Here is a 14,783-nt window from a genome sequence, read left to right on the forward strand (position 1 = left end):
GAGTAGTTCTTCTTTTTAGCAAGAGATGAAGACACAGAGGTTTAAAGAGTCTGTGACTTGTTCAGGGTTCATATTAACATGGTCTCTTTCTGTCCATGGCCTTGCTCCCAATATGTAAACAACAACAATGGATCATTCTGTGACTTCCTGTGCTATTGATTTACACCTGACCTTCAGGAGTGATGTCATTAGGAATGTAGCAGTGAGTGATGAGAACAAAGGACTCAGGTAGAGATGACTGTCAAAATGGAGTCTCCTAGGACCTCATGTGACATGGACAGCAGGAAGTGGTAATCCCAGATCTCCCCAAGTCTGTGGAAGCCTTTCTCTGGGCAAAGGTATTTGAGTTACAGACATGCACTTAAGAAAGGTTCTGGTCTTTGCCGTTTAGGCAAGCTATAGTATAAATATAGTTTAAATGTGTCCCTAAAGAGTTGTGTGTTACAAGTTTTGTCTTCTCCAGGGTAGTGTTAAAAGGGTGGTAGTATCTTTAAGAGTTAGGGGTTGGCAGAAAGATAGGTCACTCTCCTTAGAAGGGATTAGCATCCCTCCAGGAGACCCTAGTTTCTCCTTGGCTTCCTGTCTTTTCCTGTAAGGTTTTACTATTGCATACACTTCTATCACACAAGCAGCCATGATGTAAGACTTGTTACATCATGATGTGACCCTTGGCAGAGCCAGCACTGTGCCATGTGCTCATTCAATCTCCAAACTTGTGAGCTGAAGCTTCTGTCCCTAAGTCTCCAGCCTCATAATACACATAAAACAGATTAACAGAGAAGTACAGTATTGTCTCAAGCCCAGTATGTTATCTGTCGTGAGCAGGTTGTGATAAAGTTTTAGGGTCCCTGTGGGAAGAGGAGCGACAGGTCCTCTCCACTCAGGAATAGTATACAGGATTGACTGTGAGATAGTCAGTTCCACGAGAGGGGAGAGAGTACGCTAGAGACAGAGGTTTGATATTTAATTGCTCTTTAATAATGCACAGCAAACAATATATTATCACTAATGCCAAAGCTATTGTAACAATGAGGTATTGCCACATTTCCTATGCATTGACGCTATCAATGTCAGCACAGTTAACACAAATAATAAATTGCTAATTTCCAAAGAAATAAGTATAGCAATAAATCATTATTCATGAGTTATATGACCTGAGTCCTTATGACTATAGTTTTCAGCAGCTCAGGTCCAGAGAGTGCTTGACCACGAAGATAGGGGCGTTGGTCTCGGATGCTGCTTTGATGATCGGGTGCAGCAGAATGCTCGGTCTCTCTGCTGCAGAGGAGGCCTGAACGGAGGATCACGCTAGCCAGTCATGGCTACCAGTGTGATGAAGTGCGCCAGGTGGGAGCTCCTCTTTTATGCTGAATTTGGGGTTACTTCTGATGTGCACAGAAGATAACCAGACACTTCTGGTTACTCTGGGCCTATGACTTCATTACAGCTGGTTATCACACTTATTAAAAACAACATGTTTTAATGCACAAATATTTTGATTCATAAGGGTTTCAAAACAACTTTTGATTATCAAAACAACTTCTGGTTATCACAGCACTTCAAAACAACTTCACTTCAAACTTGTTTTCTTTCCTACTACAAATATGGAGTCGGTCCTGTTAAGGGCCTGCTCCTTACAAGTATGCTGGTCACTGCCCTGCCAGGACCAAAGACCACTTAGCAGTTCACAACATTCTCCACATTTATCATACCCTGAAAGCACGAAATACAGCGGTGAAAGAGAAAGAAACTGAGACACAAACCCAAAGAGCTCATAAAAGAGAAAAAATCACCACTGGCATTGAAACTGGCATACAAGGGTATCAAATCAATCCCTTCACAGCTGCAAAAACCCATGTTGATCTACTCCCCAAAATGGCAAGAGAATAAAATAGAGAGAGAGAGAGAGAGAGAGAGAGAGAGAGAGAGAGAGATTGCTGGCTCTTTAAATAGACCATTTCCTATGTGTTTTTTAACATTCACCAATGTTTCTCCCACTCATGTTACTAAGGTCAAATTGGATAAAAAGATATTTAGATATAATCAGATTATTTTGTATTCAAAGCTTCTTACAGAGGCAGTGCAGCCTGCTGTTTGTGGCTACAGCCGTGGTGGTAAATTCACTGAGCCAGGATTCATGGGTTTATTTAGCCTGATGCTGCTGGACAGGGCTGCAAAGCCATTCTGGTAACTTTGGCATTGTCCTCTAGGAATGAGCCACTGAGGCTGCCTAAACAACCAGCAGCAGAAGGGATGAGATTTGTTTCTTTTTATAGTTTTTCTAGCATTCTTTATCCCTCCATCATCCCAGTGGCAAGGGTCCCAAGGTCCCTTCATCTCCATCAGTGGATTCCCTCAACAAACTCTTCTTGACCGCCTTAGTGTATCCCTGTTAGCTCTGAGGTTTAATGGAAAAATCTCCCTGAAGACCCATTCATTGATAGTCTGCTGCTTAGACCCTGCTACCCAGACATTTCAAGAGCACACTGTCTGCTCATGGAAAAGCACAAAGGAAAATCTGTGATGGTTCGTGTATGCTTGGGCCAGGGAGTAGCAACAAGGTGTGGCCTTGTTGGAGTAGGTGTGTCATTGTGGGCATGGGCTTAAGACCCTCACCCTAGCTGCCTGGAAGACAGTTGGCCTTGTTGGAGTAGGTGTGTCACTGTGGGCATGGGCTTAGGACCCTCACCCTAGCTGCCTGGAAGACAGTCTTCCATAAGCAGCCTTCAGATGAAGATGTAGAACTCTCAGCTCTGCCTGCACCATGCCTGCCGAGATGCTACCATGATCCCACCTTGATGATACTGGACTGAACCTCTGAGCCTGTAAGCCAGCCCCAATTAAATGTTGTCCTTTATAAGACTTGACTTGGTCATGGTGTCTATTGACAGCAATGAAACACTAGCTAAGACAAAAATCTTACCTCTTCATACCCCCAAAGTCAGCCCATGAGGAAGCTTGGCTTCTATATTCCTGAAGCACAGAAGTGGAGGTTTCACTCATGCAGTGGGCAGTAGGCAGCAGCCTCAAACTTCATGTTTATAAGATCTCCAAATAAAGATATACAAAGTTGTCATTAGGATAGAGGGAGGAATTAGAGGATAGGTTATGGTTTAATGTGGTTCCTTTATGTTTTTTTTAAATTGTACGTATATCTTGTGGCTTACATGTGATGTTTAGCATGTGAGCAGTATACATACATGTGAATAGGTAGATAAGTTTAGAAAGGTTGAGGATTAAATTCATTGCTGATGGAGTAGAGAATACAAATATCTTTCAAGTGTTGCTCTAATATTTATGTAAAGCATCTGTGTTGGATATAACTTCTTGTGGGGTATTAATGAATAATTAGAACACACTGAATATCAGTTGTGATTTATCAGACCTTTTCTTCTTCCTAAGATGGGTAACTACAGATTCCTCAGATAAGCAGGTAGGTGGGTGGATGGGCAGGTGCTGGCTGGGTATTTGGACAAATGGCAGTCACTCAGCCTTCAGATCAACTCTAACCTGGTGTCCTCACATGGGTACTGGGATCCTGAGGTCCTTCTGAAATCACACACAGCACGCTCCAGGGGAGAGAAAGAACCACAGCTCAATAGGTGATAGGGGGGACTTTCTGAGTGTTTGTTATGGCCTGGTATGATTCAAGGTGTTTGATAGCCTGCTATTCTTCAGGCCATTTATATTATGATAGTTCATGTTAGCGGGAGTATAACATCATGAGGGCTATTGGAAGAGAAAAGTTTCCATACAGGGAAGAAAGTGGAAGAGATGGGGCATGATTCTAAAACTGGTTCCCTCTTGTCAAAGGACAATCCAATCCTAAGTCAGAACTTACAACCAATCAGCTTTTGTTTTTCATTTAGACACTTACAGATACTGTTACTTTGAGAAGTCTAACATTGATGCATTTAGTATTCATTAGCAAATAAAACCCTCTGGTCTAGCAAAGTCCTCTGCTCAGAATAAGGTTTTTGAAAAACATCTATTCCTTTCAGCGACTGTCTTCTACCCGCACCCAGCTCAGTGACGTTAGAGCAAAGAGCAGCTACAGTACCAGGTGACTTCTACTGCTTCACACCAGTGGGGCAAGGAGCCTCGAAGTCTATCTTCCTCCTTGTTCAAACTTCAGAAAATCCCCTGCAAAGCATGATCAAGCCATCATGGTGACTAACGGCAGCCTAACTGCTATTAACGGATATTTATGTTGGAATGACTAAGTTAAAGCCCCTAATTGATCCGAGACACTTGAGTAATGGGACCCGCAGAGTCCCATTAGTAAGGCATTGACGGGTTAGCTTATCTTCCCGACTGATGGCGAAAGGATCCGCTTGGGAGCCTTGCACGGCAGCATACCCAGGGTAAGACTTCTGGCCTGAGATTTATGTTATCTAAAGCAACAAACCCAGTTGCCTCCTTCATGGTCTGAATTACAGATTTTCCATTTAGTTGGACACCGAGGATCTGCTGCTGTGATTATGTCTATAATTATAGTCCCCCTGAGTGCGCGCGGCACTCAGATGCAGTTGCGTATTTATCCCAGGCCTCTCCTTGGAGTGAAAGATCACCACCAGCTCCCTTCCCTCCCCGGGAAGAAAATACTTCACATTCTGGGTACCACATACCACGTTTCCTATTTTTTTTTTTTTCTTCAGGGAACACATACTTCTTGAGCAGAGTTGCTGGAAGCATTTCCAGTCTCCAGGAGGGAGAGGGTCCCTCTCTGTGTGCGCGTCCTATGTCCAGATCCAGCTTGGCTATGTTGAGGCCTATTTTCCTGGAATCTGCTTTTTAAATGTATCATATGCTACAGCTACATTGGCACTGTGTCCTTCCTTTGAAAGCATGCTTACTGTTTGAGTACACAAACCGAAGTCTCCAGAGAAAGCAGCTCTTTCCAGAATTTTTATGCACAGATATTGTTCCAAGCATAACAATAGAAATACAAATTCAAAGAAAAAAATGAAAAGGAAATTTCAGGACAGGTTAGCATCCCTGGTATGAAAGTCTTGAAATCCAGAATAGTTCAATTTCTGAGAGGTCTCAGTGCTGACAAGCCGGATAGAAAATGCCACTCCTGACCTCATGTGACCAATTACAATTAAAATGCACATTCATTAAAAATATGAAAATTTCAGCTATTGAATATATTATATATTGTGTATAATGTTATATATATATATCATATATTATATGTCATATATCATAATGTCATATGTCATACATCATTCATATATATTTATTTATACTGAGCACAAATAAGCTTCATATTTAGACTTAGACTTATTTCAAAGATATTTCATTACACATATGTAAATATTCCAGAATCTAAAATCTAAAGCACCATCAGCCCGAAGTACAGGGAACAGGTTAAGAACAGTCAACTCCTAATCTTGCAAGCTCATTTGAAGATTCTAGCAGGAACACAGCTTCTTATTTAGCCTTGGCCAAAGCACTATCCTCTGTTGTGGAAGGTAGCCCTCTTCAGTCTTTCCACAGCTTCAGGTACAGTGATGGAGGAAGGGAATGATGGGGTGACAGATATTGCCACCAAGTAGCTCTCACACCCTCTCTTCAAGGTAAGTGCTCTACCACCGAGCTATCTCCCAGCCCCTAGCAATTGTATTTTTGTATTTAGCACATTATACATGTGTTTCTCTTATAGTTCATCTAGGTCCCTGTAGACATAGTTGGGTAGATCAGGTGTGTCATCTTTGATTTAACCGTTCCTTGTTAGACACGTAGAATCTGTAAGTTATGATCATGAGAACTATATGGTAAACATTCCTTTAGCCAAATCCTGTTGTGTCTTTACTTTTGATTATGAAATACATGAGACAATTATACATATAGTCACTGTGCTATCTAGGTTCAAAATCATTGTTTTGTCAAATTGTCCAATTGCTTCTTCATCTGTTTCCAAACCATACATACACTTGTGTTTGTGGGGCCTGGGGTGTTTTAAAGCAAACCTGTTACTTGCTCAATTCTCTTTAAGAGATAGAGACAAACATAAGAAAAGGCCACTGGAAAAGTCCTGCGTTCTTAGCCCCTTTGCGTGGGGGTGATTTTGCCCTTTCTCATTGCTTTCTGTATTAGTCAGGGTTTTCTAGAGTCACAGAACTTATGGAATGTCTCTCTATATGGAGAGAAATTATTGTGATGGCTTACAGTCTGTGGTCCAACTCCCCAACAGTGGTCAGCTGTAAATGGGAAGTCCAAGAATCTAGTAGTTGTTCAATCCCAAAAGGCTAGTTGTTCCAGCTGGCCTTCTATATAAGCTGGAATCCTGAAGAAGTAGGTTCCAACAGATGTGCTGACAAGTAAGTGTAAGCAGGTAAAGAAGAGAGAATCTTCTTTCTTCCAATGTCTTTATGTAGGTCTCCAGCAGAAGGTGTGGCCCAGATTATAGGTGTGTACCACCATGCCTAGATCTGGAACTTGTTTTGTCCCAGGCTGACCTTGAACTAGGAGATCTGCCTGCCTTAGTCTCCTGGGATTAAAGGCGTGTACTACATTGCCTGGGCCTAAGCTTTTCATAGCCACTATGCCTCAAAATCTCCATGCCAACATTCAGGTCAGAAATTTGTGTTTTCCAGCCTCAAGATCTATATCACAGGTGATCCCTCCAATTCTGTATTATAGTTCATTCCGGATATAGTCAAGTTGACAACCAGGAATAGCCATTACGCTTTCCCTGTGAATTCCGAGCAGCAGGCATGTCAAATCTACTTTGTGAGTGTCAGTAGACGACAGAATCTGAAAGCATCCTTTCTTCTAATTGGTCTCTTAATTTTATGAAGTCCAAGCAGCTCAGAAGGTTGCGCTGAGAGATCCTGTGCAGATGGAGTCTTCTACAGTGCTGGGCTTAGCATGGCACAGTGGCAGTCATTTGACCTTACAAAACAGGTCACGGAGAAGCTCTGGACACGTGAGCCTGGCATCTCCACTCGAACTGAGAGAATCAGATCAGCTTTCAGTAGCACTTTCATAGCCTGCACCCCCACAGTCTGCACCTCCATAGCCTGCATCCCGAGCTATCTCCAGCTGTGAAAATGAACTCCCTGTTGCTTTTCTCTGCACTGACCGCCTCTGTTCGACTAAGTTATAACATCACCAGTGCCCATGAATATGTGTGAATCTGTTTAAAGTTGGGCTATTCCACCAATGTCTGCTGCTAACACTGGACTCTGTCACCTAGGGGTCCTTGTCTCCTTCGTGGAGCATTAGACCAGAAGCTCTATGTGGGTTAGCATTCCCTCTGAAGCCTGTGATGAAGCAGGTGCCATATCAGTGAGGAGTATACACTCAGAGCTGAAGCTACTGTTTCCACAGTCAGCAGTCCCTGATGCCCACAGAGTGTGTGTGTATGTATGCAATCAGTGATCCTGCATCCGGCTTCAGGTTCCCCCACTCCCACCCCAACCCCACCTCCAGCCCCATCCCTATCCCCACCCTGACCCACCCATGGCCACGCCCCCACTCCCACGCCACTCTACCACTCAAGAAAGGCCTTGCCCTTACTCATTTTCTGCTTTCTGACTGGAAGTATAGACACGATGCCTCAGGGTACCTACATCCAGGGTTGCAAATTCATTCCTGATTAAAACTTTTTGTGTGCCTTCTACGTATCATGCATTGTTCCAGTGCCCAAATTTCACTGAGAATGCAGATAGAGAATGGGATGAATATAAATTGTAAAATAAATAGGTTAGGTAGAAATAAAGGCTAAAGCACAAAGCAGGGCTCTGGGATGTTACTCCGTGGTTGTGTTTGCCTAGAATGTGCTGTGTCCTGGGTTCTCTGCTCAGAGCTGAAAACCGTAAAATGAAGTAGCAGAAAGATTACAAACAGCAAAAGGAGCATGGGAGGCGGCCAGGGTTACAGTTCTGGGGCCACTTCCAGTAGCTGAGTTGAAAAGGTGAGCTTGGAGAAGAGGCTTCAATTGAGATGCTGTGAACCCAAAGACAGCACTGGGGAGCAGGGGAAACTGAAAGTACACATGTTCTGAGACATGAGCATGCCAGGAATGTTTAAGGAACAGACCAGCAAAGAGACAGTACATCTTGGACAGAGGGATGGAGGGCTCTCCATAGGTCAAACACACATGTAGAGTAACATCCATTTTCAGATTGACATCTTTCCAGACTCCCATGGCTACCGCAGGTCTGAAGAGGTATTCAGGAGACACTGGAAATGTGTGTTCCTGTGGTGTTTTGACAAACGACAATGAGAAATGGATCTGCTAAATTCTCACTCATGTGGCTCTGGTCACCCATCTGAGAACCTGGTAGAATTCACAGAATGTGTCACCCTCCCCCACCCCCCCCCCCACCCCTTGAGCATCCTGTAGTTTGAGGAAGCAGTACCTACCTAGAAAAGCCTGCTCTGTATTCAGCTCCAGGCCTGGTACCTGCAGGGGTGCTGAGGGAGGAGGACAGAGTGATATTAAGCCATGTGTTCTCTTTCCAGTCGATTTCTTCCCTGGCCCCTAGGGCCTTCCTGCAGCCCAGCCACTAGTAGCGATTCATCACTGTCTTGGGGAAGTCCCATGGCAGAGCCAGAGAACAAAGACAGCAAATTCTTGGCTTTTAAGCTCAAGAGTTTCTTTTCTCTCCTCCAGAGTTGGGAAGAGGCAGAATGAGGAGAGGGCCAAAAAAAAAAAAAGCCTTTCACATCTGCTTCACTAGGGCACCAGGGCTCTGTGGCAGCCAGGGGTGAGAGCAGCGGGAAAGGAAAAGAGGAAAAGCTTGGGTTAATTCTCCCATGATGCAGCAAACAGTTCGGGAGTCAGGAAAAAAAACAAAATCTTGGGTCAACTGCCCGAAAGCATCCTAACAGGGACTGGCTTGTTTTTTCCATAGTGTGTGCTTCTGCTGTATGGAATCTTCAAGAATTTGCCTGGCTGCAGAAAGAGAGAGAGAACTGGCTGTTTCTGCATGCATGCTTGGCCTCTCCTACAAGGGCAATGGTTGTTGAAGAAATAGCATTATGTCACTGACATCTGAGTACGAATGGGTTTATCATGGTGATTTTTTGAATGGAAGAGATTTTGCTGTCTGGGGGCATCAGGAAAATTTTGGAGACCTTCATCATCATCATCATCATCATCATCATCATCATCATCCAACTGAGGAAAAGAGCATGCCCTTAGAACTTAACAGATAGAAGGCAGGGTGGCTGCTGTACATTCTTACCACATGGAGGACAAGCCACAACATTCAATTTTCTAGCCTCGAGTATCAGTATTAAGGGTATTAAGACAAGGAACCCTTGTTTCTCTCTTGAGTTTAAGCAAACATGTTTGGGATGGGGACACAGATCATGGAGTAAGGGGGACGTGAGTTTACATGCCTGGCACATGCTTCGCTTGTCGAATGGGACGGAGATATGCCTATAGTCCCCAGTACTGTAGACACAGACACGGTCCAATTGTTTGGTCTCACTGGCTACCAGCCTACCAGCCTAGCTCCAGGTCCAATACATATGCACATATATACATGCTTGCATGCATGTGTGCCCACCACACACACACACACACACACACACACTGTTTCTACTGACCTAACTCCTCACAGAGGGAAGTAATAAAGGTAAGAATAGAAACTGAAACTGAACTAGAGAGAACGATTTGTCGTACAGTTTACACTGTATTTTTGAAGGGCCAGTGCTTTCAGGAAGGTGACATTTGACTCTAGCAGACACATGGATGCTACTGTCCTGTAGCACACTAGACAGGCTTTCAGCAAGTACCCTCAGTTCATTTGTACTTTGAACAGAAGCCTCCCTGTACAAGCTTACTCCAGTCTTATATACATCCCATAATGCTGATGCTCAGGCCTCCCCATGGCAACTGGATGCCCCCTTCTCTTCTTCCACCTCTTCCTCCTGCTACTTCCACTTTCCTCCCACACCCTCAGCCTTTGCCTGCCTAACTAACAGCACACCCGAACCTCTCTCCATTACTCTTTTCTTATGTCTGTTTTGGATTCTTTCTCTGAAGCAAAGCCTGAGATTCTGTTTAAAACTCACATGATGTGACAAGCAAGAATAGCCATTGAGCTGAACTCCTCAGGGTGGAGTGGAGAAGAGCAAAGTCCGCTTGATACAGAGTAAATGCTGGCTGGGTATTGGTTATTCTGCTTGTTTTTGTCACAGTTTTCCCACTTACAAGCACAACCATTACTTCAAGTACAGCTTCTCCACAGCCAGAATCCCCCGACCCAAAATCTACTTCCTCTGGGGCAGGACAGTAGCACTTTGGCTGAGGCGGTCACATTTAACAGTTTCTTTGTCTCTGGGTTTCCAGGCCCACAAGTCAAAGCAACCACAAATAGGAAGTATACAAAGTAAATATTGTGACCATGTATTTCTAGCCATTGTTCCTATCTCAGTCGGCTTCCTGTCACTGTGCTAATGAAACATTGTGACCAGAGGCTACTTGGAGAAGAAGGGTTTATTTGGCTTTCAGGTCACAGTCCATCTGCAGAGGAAGTCAAGACAGGAATGGGTGAGGGGTAGGGGACTCAACCATAACAGAACACAGGCCATGGAGAGCTATTGCTGACTGGCTTTGCTCTCCCACATTTGCTTAGTTTTTCTTATACACCCCTGGACCCCTTACTCAGGGGTGGTACACTCTACAGTGAGCTAAACACTTTTACAGCAATCAGCAATGAAGCAAATGCCCCCGCAGGCTCACCTAAAGGCCAATTTGATTGGAACATTGTTTCAATTGAAGTTCCTTCTTCTCAGATGATAATAGCTTCTGTCAAGTTGACAAAAAAGTAACCAACACAATTCCCTAGGCAAAAGTCTGTAAACTATTTACAAGGCATTCCGAATGTATTAGGCAAGCATTTAACACACCACGCTCTGACTTATACAGGACCGACCATGTGTGTGATTATCTTCAAATAGACATCTTCAAATGCTATACTGCTTTTTCTATGGGACTTGAGCATCCTTACTTAGGATATCCACAGTGGTTGATACAGGAATAAATACTTTGAGGATACCAGGGGACGGTCTGGGATGGTTGTCCCACTCGGATGCTCTTGCACAGTGGACAAAGCATCAATTATGAGACAAGAAAATTGGGTACAAACCAGGATGGGACACAGGAAGGGGGAGGACATGCAGATACGTCATCCCATCTTTGACTCCTTTATCTCCCCATCCCTGGGAGGAACGTGATCTCCTCTGAGTGGAATTATCCATTCTCAGTACAGATGCTCCTCTCTCTGCCTTCTACTTCCAAACTGTTCCCATGTGTCATTCTCTACTGTAACTACCTAAGCTTCTATTTATTTGGGTATAGAGGTTAGAGTTTAAGACTTTCTGAGAGCCCAGCCTACATTCGTAAGCCTTGCTCAGGATCAGGTACTTACCTTATGGAACCATCTCTGCACATGGACCCCTTGGTCTTCCCTTCCATGCCTCTCCTCTGGAATGTTCTTCTCTTTTCCCTTCTACCTCCACCACATCACAGATTTATATAGCATGCATCCTTGGAGGGTACCTCCTGAGGACTCTTCTTCTCTACAGGAGGCACTGAGAAGGTCAGAGGAAGCTGAACCCTTTAATCTTACACAGCCGTTATCGTCTCTGTTTACAAACATTGTACATTCCTCTTGAACAAGAACACTGAACTCCATGTCTCCAAGGGACTTTTGTTTTCTCTTCTAAGCATGTGGTAGATGCTGAGGGGACTCTCATCCAGTATCTGACCATGCTTCCCCAGGTTTCTCCGGTGAGAGTTTTTCTTTGTTCTGCATAAACTGTGTTTACTACTTTCTGTGAGCTTTGCTGTCAGGTGGCTGCCTGTTGCTGATGTGCAGTTCAAAGCCGTTTGAGAAATTGTTCCTGTCCCCCTCCCCCTTTCTTGTCATGTGAAAGAATAGGAGGGAGACACTGAGAAAGGTTAGTAAGGTGAGGCTGAGCTCAGTGATGTTCATGTTAAGGAGAGGTCATAGTTTACAGAAGCTATGGGATGTCACTTGACATGACCCCAGCAGTCCTGATAGGCATCCAGGGAGAGTCATGGCTGAAGGAGCTCTGGAAGTCAACCAGGGATGATTTAATGTGTACCAGAGGATGTGCAGACATCCTACCAGAACTAAGACCCAGCTCTGGGTCTGGACATGTGTCTAAATCAAAATGACACAGTCTATAGAGATACAAAACAATGCTTTTGCTTCTAATTTTGATCAAAGCTGGGGGAAGCTCTTCACCTTTCTCATAGCTCCACCACTTGTGGAGAAGAGAAAACAGGTGCATGTGTAGATATCCTTTCTCAGGAAGGGAGACCTTCTGGCTCAGGGTTCCCATGAATGTCTTATCCTCCCCTTCAGCATTGAATTTCTTTGAAGAATCATAATCCCGAGTGTCCCGTTAAAGGAATTAATCACTACACAGAAAAGAAGGCAAGCAAATGGCAGGGGTCACAGAGCATGGGTCACCTGCCAACCTTGAAGGTGGTTGCACAGAGCTGGCACAGCTTGAAATGATAATCTGTATAGACAGCTCTTCACATGGCTTAAACCTTTGCTGGGATGCTACACTTTCATTAGTTGGAGAATATTGGGACAGAGAGGACCAAGGAGATTGGCACAGAAAGAACATCGTGGTCTGAGTCTCTGTGGACATTGTCGGCGCTGAACACCCATGGTCAGAGTTGTGGCTACCACCTAGAGGCTGCTATTCTGAAGGACATCAGCCTGGAGAGAAAGGATGGTGTTGTAGTGGGAATAGCACACTTCTCTGAAAGACATCCTCAATGCTGCTATTACAGCTGAGGAAGAGGCTCCACCAGTGTGCTTCTATCTGAGGTTGGGCCTCTCATGCTTCTTGGTACAACCTTTGGCTTCTCCTGGATGGAGTCAAGTGGATACTGAGAACATAAGGCAGCTCTACTTTCTGTTATGCTTTTCATTGCATCAAGTCTCAGACACTTTGCTTAGATTTGCCTAATGACCTGGAGGCTGGTATGGGCTTTGGAGAACAAAGTCCATACTTGCCGGGCCCAAGTAAGAATATTCCATGCAACCCTTGCTGGTCCTTTGAGCTCCTTGATCATAGAGATTCAGTATTTCTCCCCAAAGATAGGCAGCTGTGCCGAGTAGAGGGAGAATTTGAGCCACAACAGCTTGCTTTGGATAACTACTAAGCATATGTAATAAGTTGAAGAGGAGAAACATAGAGAGGACTCAATATCAATGAATGATCCTAGGACACCAGCTCCAGGAGATGGCACGGTGTGGCAAAGTAGTTAGCATAGTTCTCACCAAGGTGTACTGAGGCACAGGATGCGTTTTCTGGAAGCTTCTTTCCTTTAGTCATGATGTAGAATCTGTGTGTGGATAGGTGAAGATAGATTGTACCAACCAGAGATGAAGCTGGAATGCCCTCCAATTACCCTCAATATCCTTTGTGTTTCAGTAGCATCTTCTGACCCACACAGGGAGACCATTGCCTCTCTGTATTTGAAGTGTCTTCTGACATAGCTATGAAGATCTGATAGCCTCACATGCTGGTGGTTTGAAATGAATGCATGCTTTCATGGACCACTGGGGATGTGCATATTTGAGCTTTGTTACCGTCCTAGCAGAATGAAAGACAATGGCTGTTCTGGAATATATATTATGCAGCATCTATCTCCCCCCCCCCCCCGCCCCCCAAGGACACATGTTAGGGGCATTTCTGAATAATCCCCTGTCTCAAACTTGTCCAGGAGGTAAACCTGTTTTTCTTTCTTGCTTGGGTCTGGGCCTGGGCCTGAAGACTATGGGAAGTCCTGTTCTTTTAGGGAAAGAGTCACTGACCATCCCACCAGAGTGTAGTTCAGTAATAACCAAATAGATTGTGACTCCATTATGACAGTGCTCTCGGTGCTGAGGGCTGTATGGACTTTCTCTCTAAAACCGAAATGGTTGAGTTTGAATCTGGGTATCTGGTTATCACAGCCATATAACCTTAAAGTTTCCACAAGGCCAATCGGAAAAACATTTAAGTATTTAACACAAGGGGCAGTCTAAAGAAAGCATTCTATGAGTGTTCACGTGGTGGCCAGCTTCCATCACAGTAATGTGTACCTGTCATGGTGAGCTGATTATAAAGAGGAGGGGAGGCTGGGTGACAGCTTCAGAGGTTCCCATCTTTTTAAACCTGTGGAGAAGGAGGGCCTAATGGTGGAAACACATGGTGGGAAGTTACTCAGCTCCTGGAAGCCAGGATGCCAAAAGAGGTAGAAAGATGCTACACTTCAATTTCTCTACAAGTGTGTGTCCCCAACGACCCAACTTCCTTCCTTATGTGCCCAGTTCCAGAACATTCTACCATCTCTTAATAGCATTGTGGGTTGGAGCCCGAGTCTCACTTGTGAGCATTAGGGTGTCAGCACAGCTGTGAGCTGCTCACTGGCTTTTCAGGTGTCACTTCTCTGTATTATAACCCTGGTAACAGTCTAAGGTCAAAGGAAGATCACTGTCACACGCAAAGAAGCGCAGAGGTTAGTTATGTTAGCCTCTGTGTGACTACGAAAGCTCCGCGCATGTTAAATCAAGTCGTCTGTTCGCTCAGATTTGTCTCCATTCATACAGCTACATGGTTGCCAGCTACACGCTCCAGTGAGTGATGCTCTTGTTCCTCTCTTCTACCTTCTCCTCTAATAAGGCAATGTGTCAGTTGTTCATTTCCAGGGTACTGGTTTCATCTTTTTTAAACCTTACCACCATCTCTCACAGATTATTCATGCACAAGAGCCAAACCACAGGGATACT

General features: G+C 44.4%; 1 long non-coding RNA gene across 3 annotated transcripts; it reads right to left on the reverse strand.

Annotated features, from left to right (window-relative positions):
• Positions 1-958: 958 nt before the first annotated feature.
• On the reverse strand, positions 959-11,748 carry LOC143435350 (uncharacterized). Of its 3 annotated transcripts, XR_013105577.1 has the most exons (5): positions 11,394-11,748; positions 8,377-8,427; positions 4,061-6,958; positions 2,924-3,048; positions 959-1,385 (listed from the first exon to the last, which is right to left on the reverse strand). It is a non-coding gene; the product is annotated as an uncharacterized LOC143435350 (long non-coding RNA). The 3 variants fall into 3 exon arrangements; XR_013105576.1 differs by having other exon boundaries at positions 976-1,385; positions 2,924-6,958; XR_013105578.1 differs by lacking the exon at positions 4,061-6,958 and having other exon boundaries at positions 976-1,385; positions 11,394-11,747.
• Positions 11,749-14,783: the final 3,035 nt, after the last annotated feature.

Source organism: Arvicanthis niloticus, chromosome 21 (assembly GCF_011762505.2).
Source record: "Arvicanthis niloticus isolate mArvNil1 chromosome 21, mArvNil1.pat.X, whole genome shotgun sequence".
Lineage (NCBI taxonomy): Eukaryota > Metazoa > Chordata > Mammalia > Rodentia > Muridae > Arvicanthis > Arvicanthis niloticus.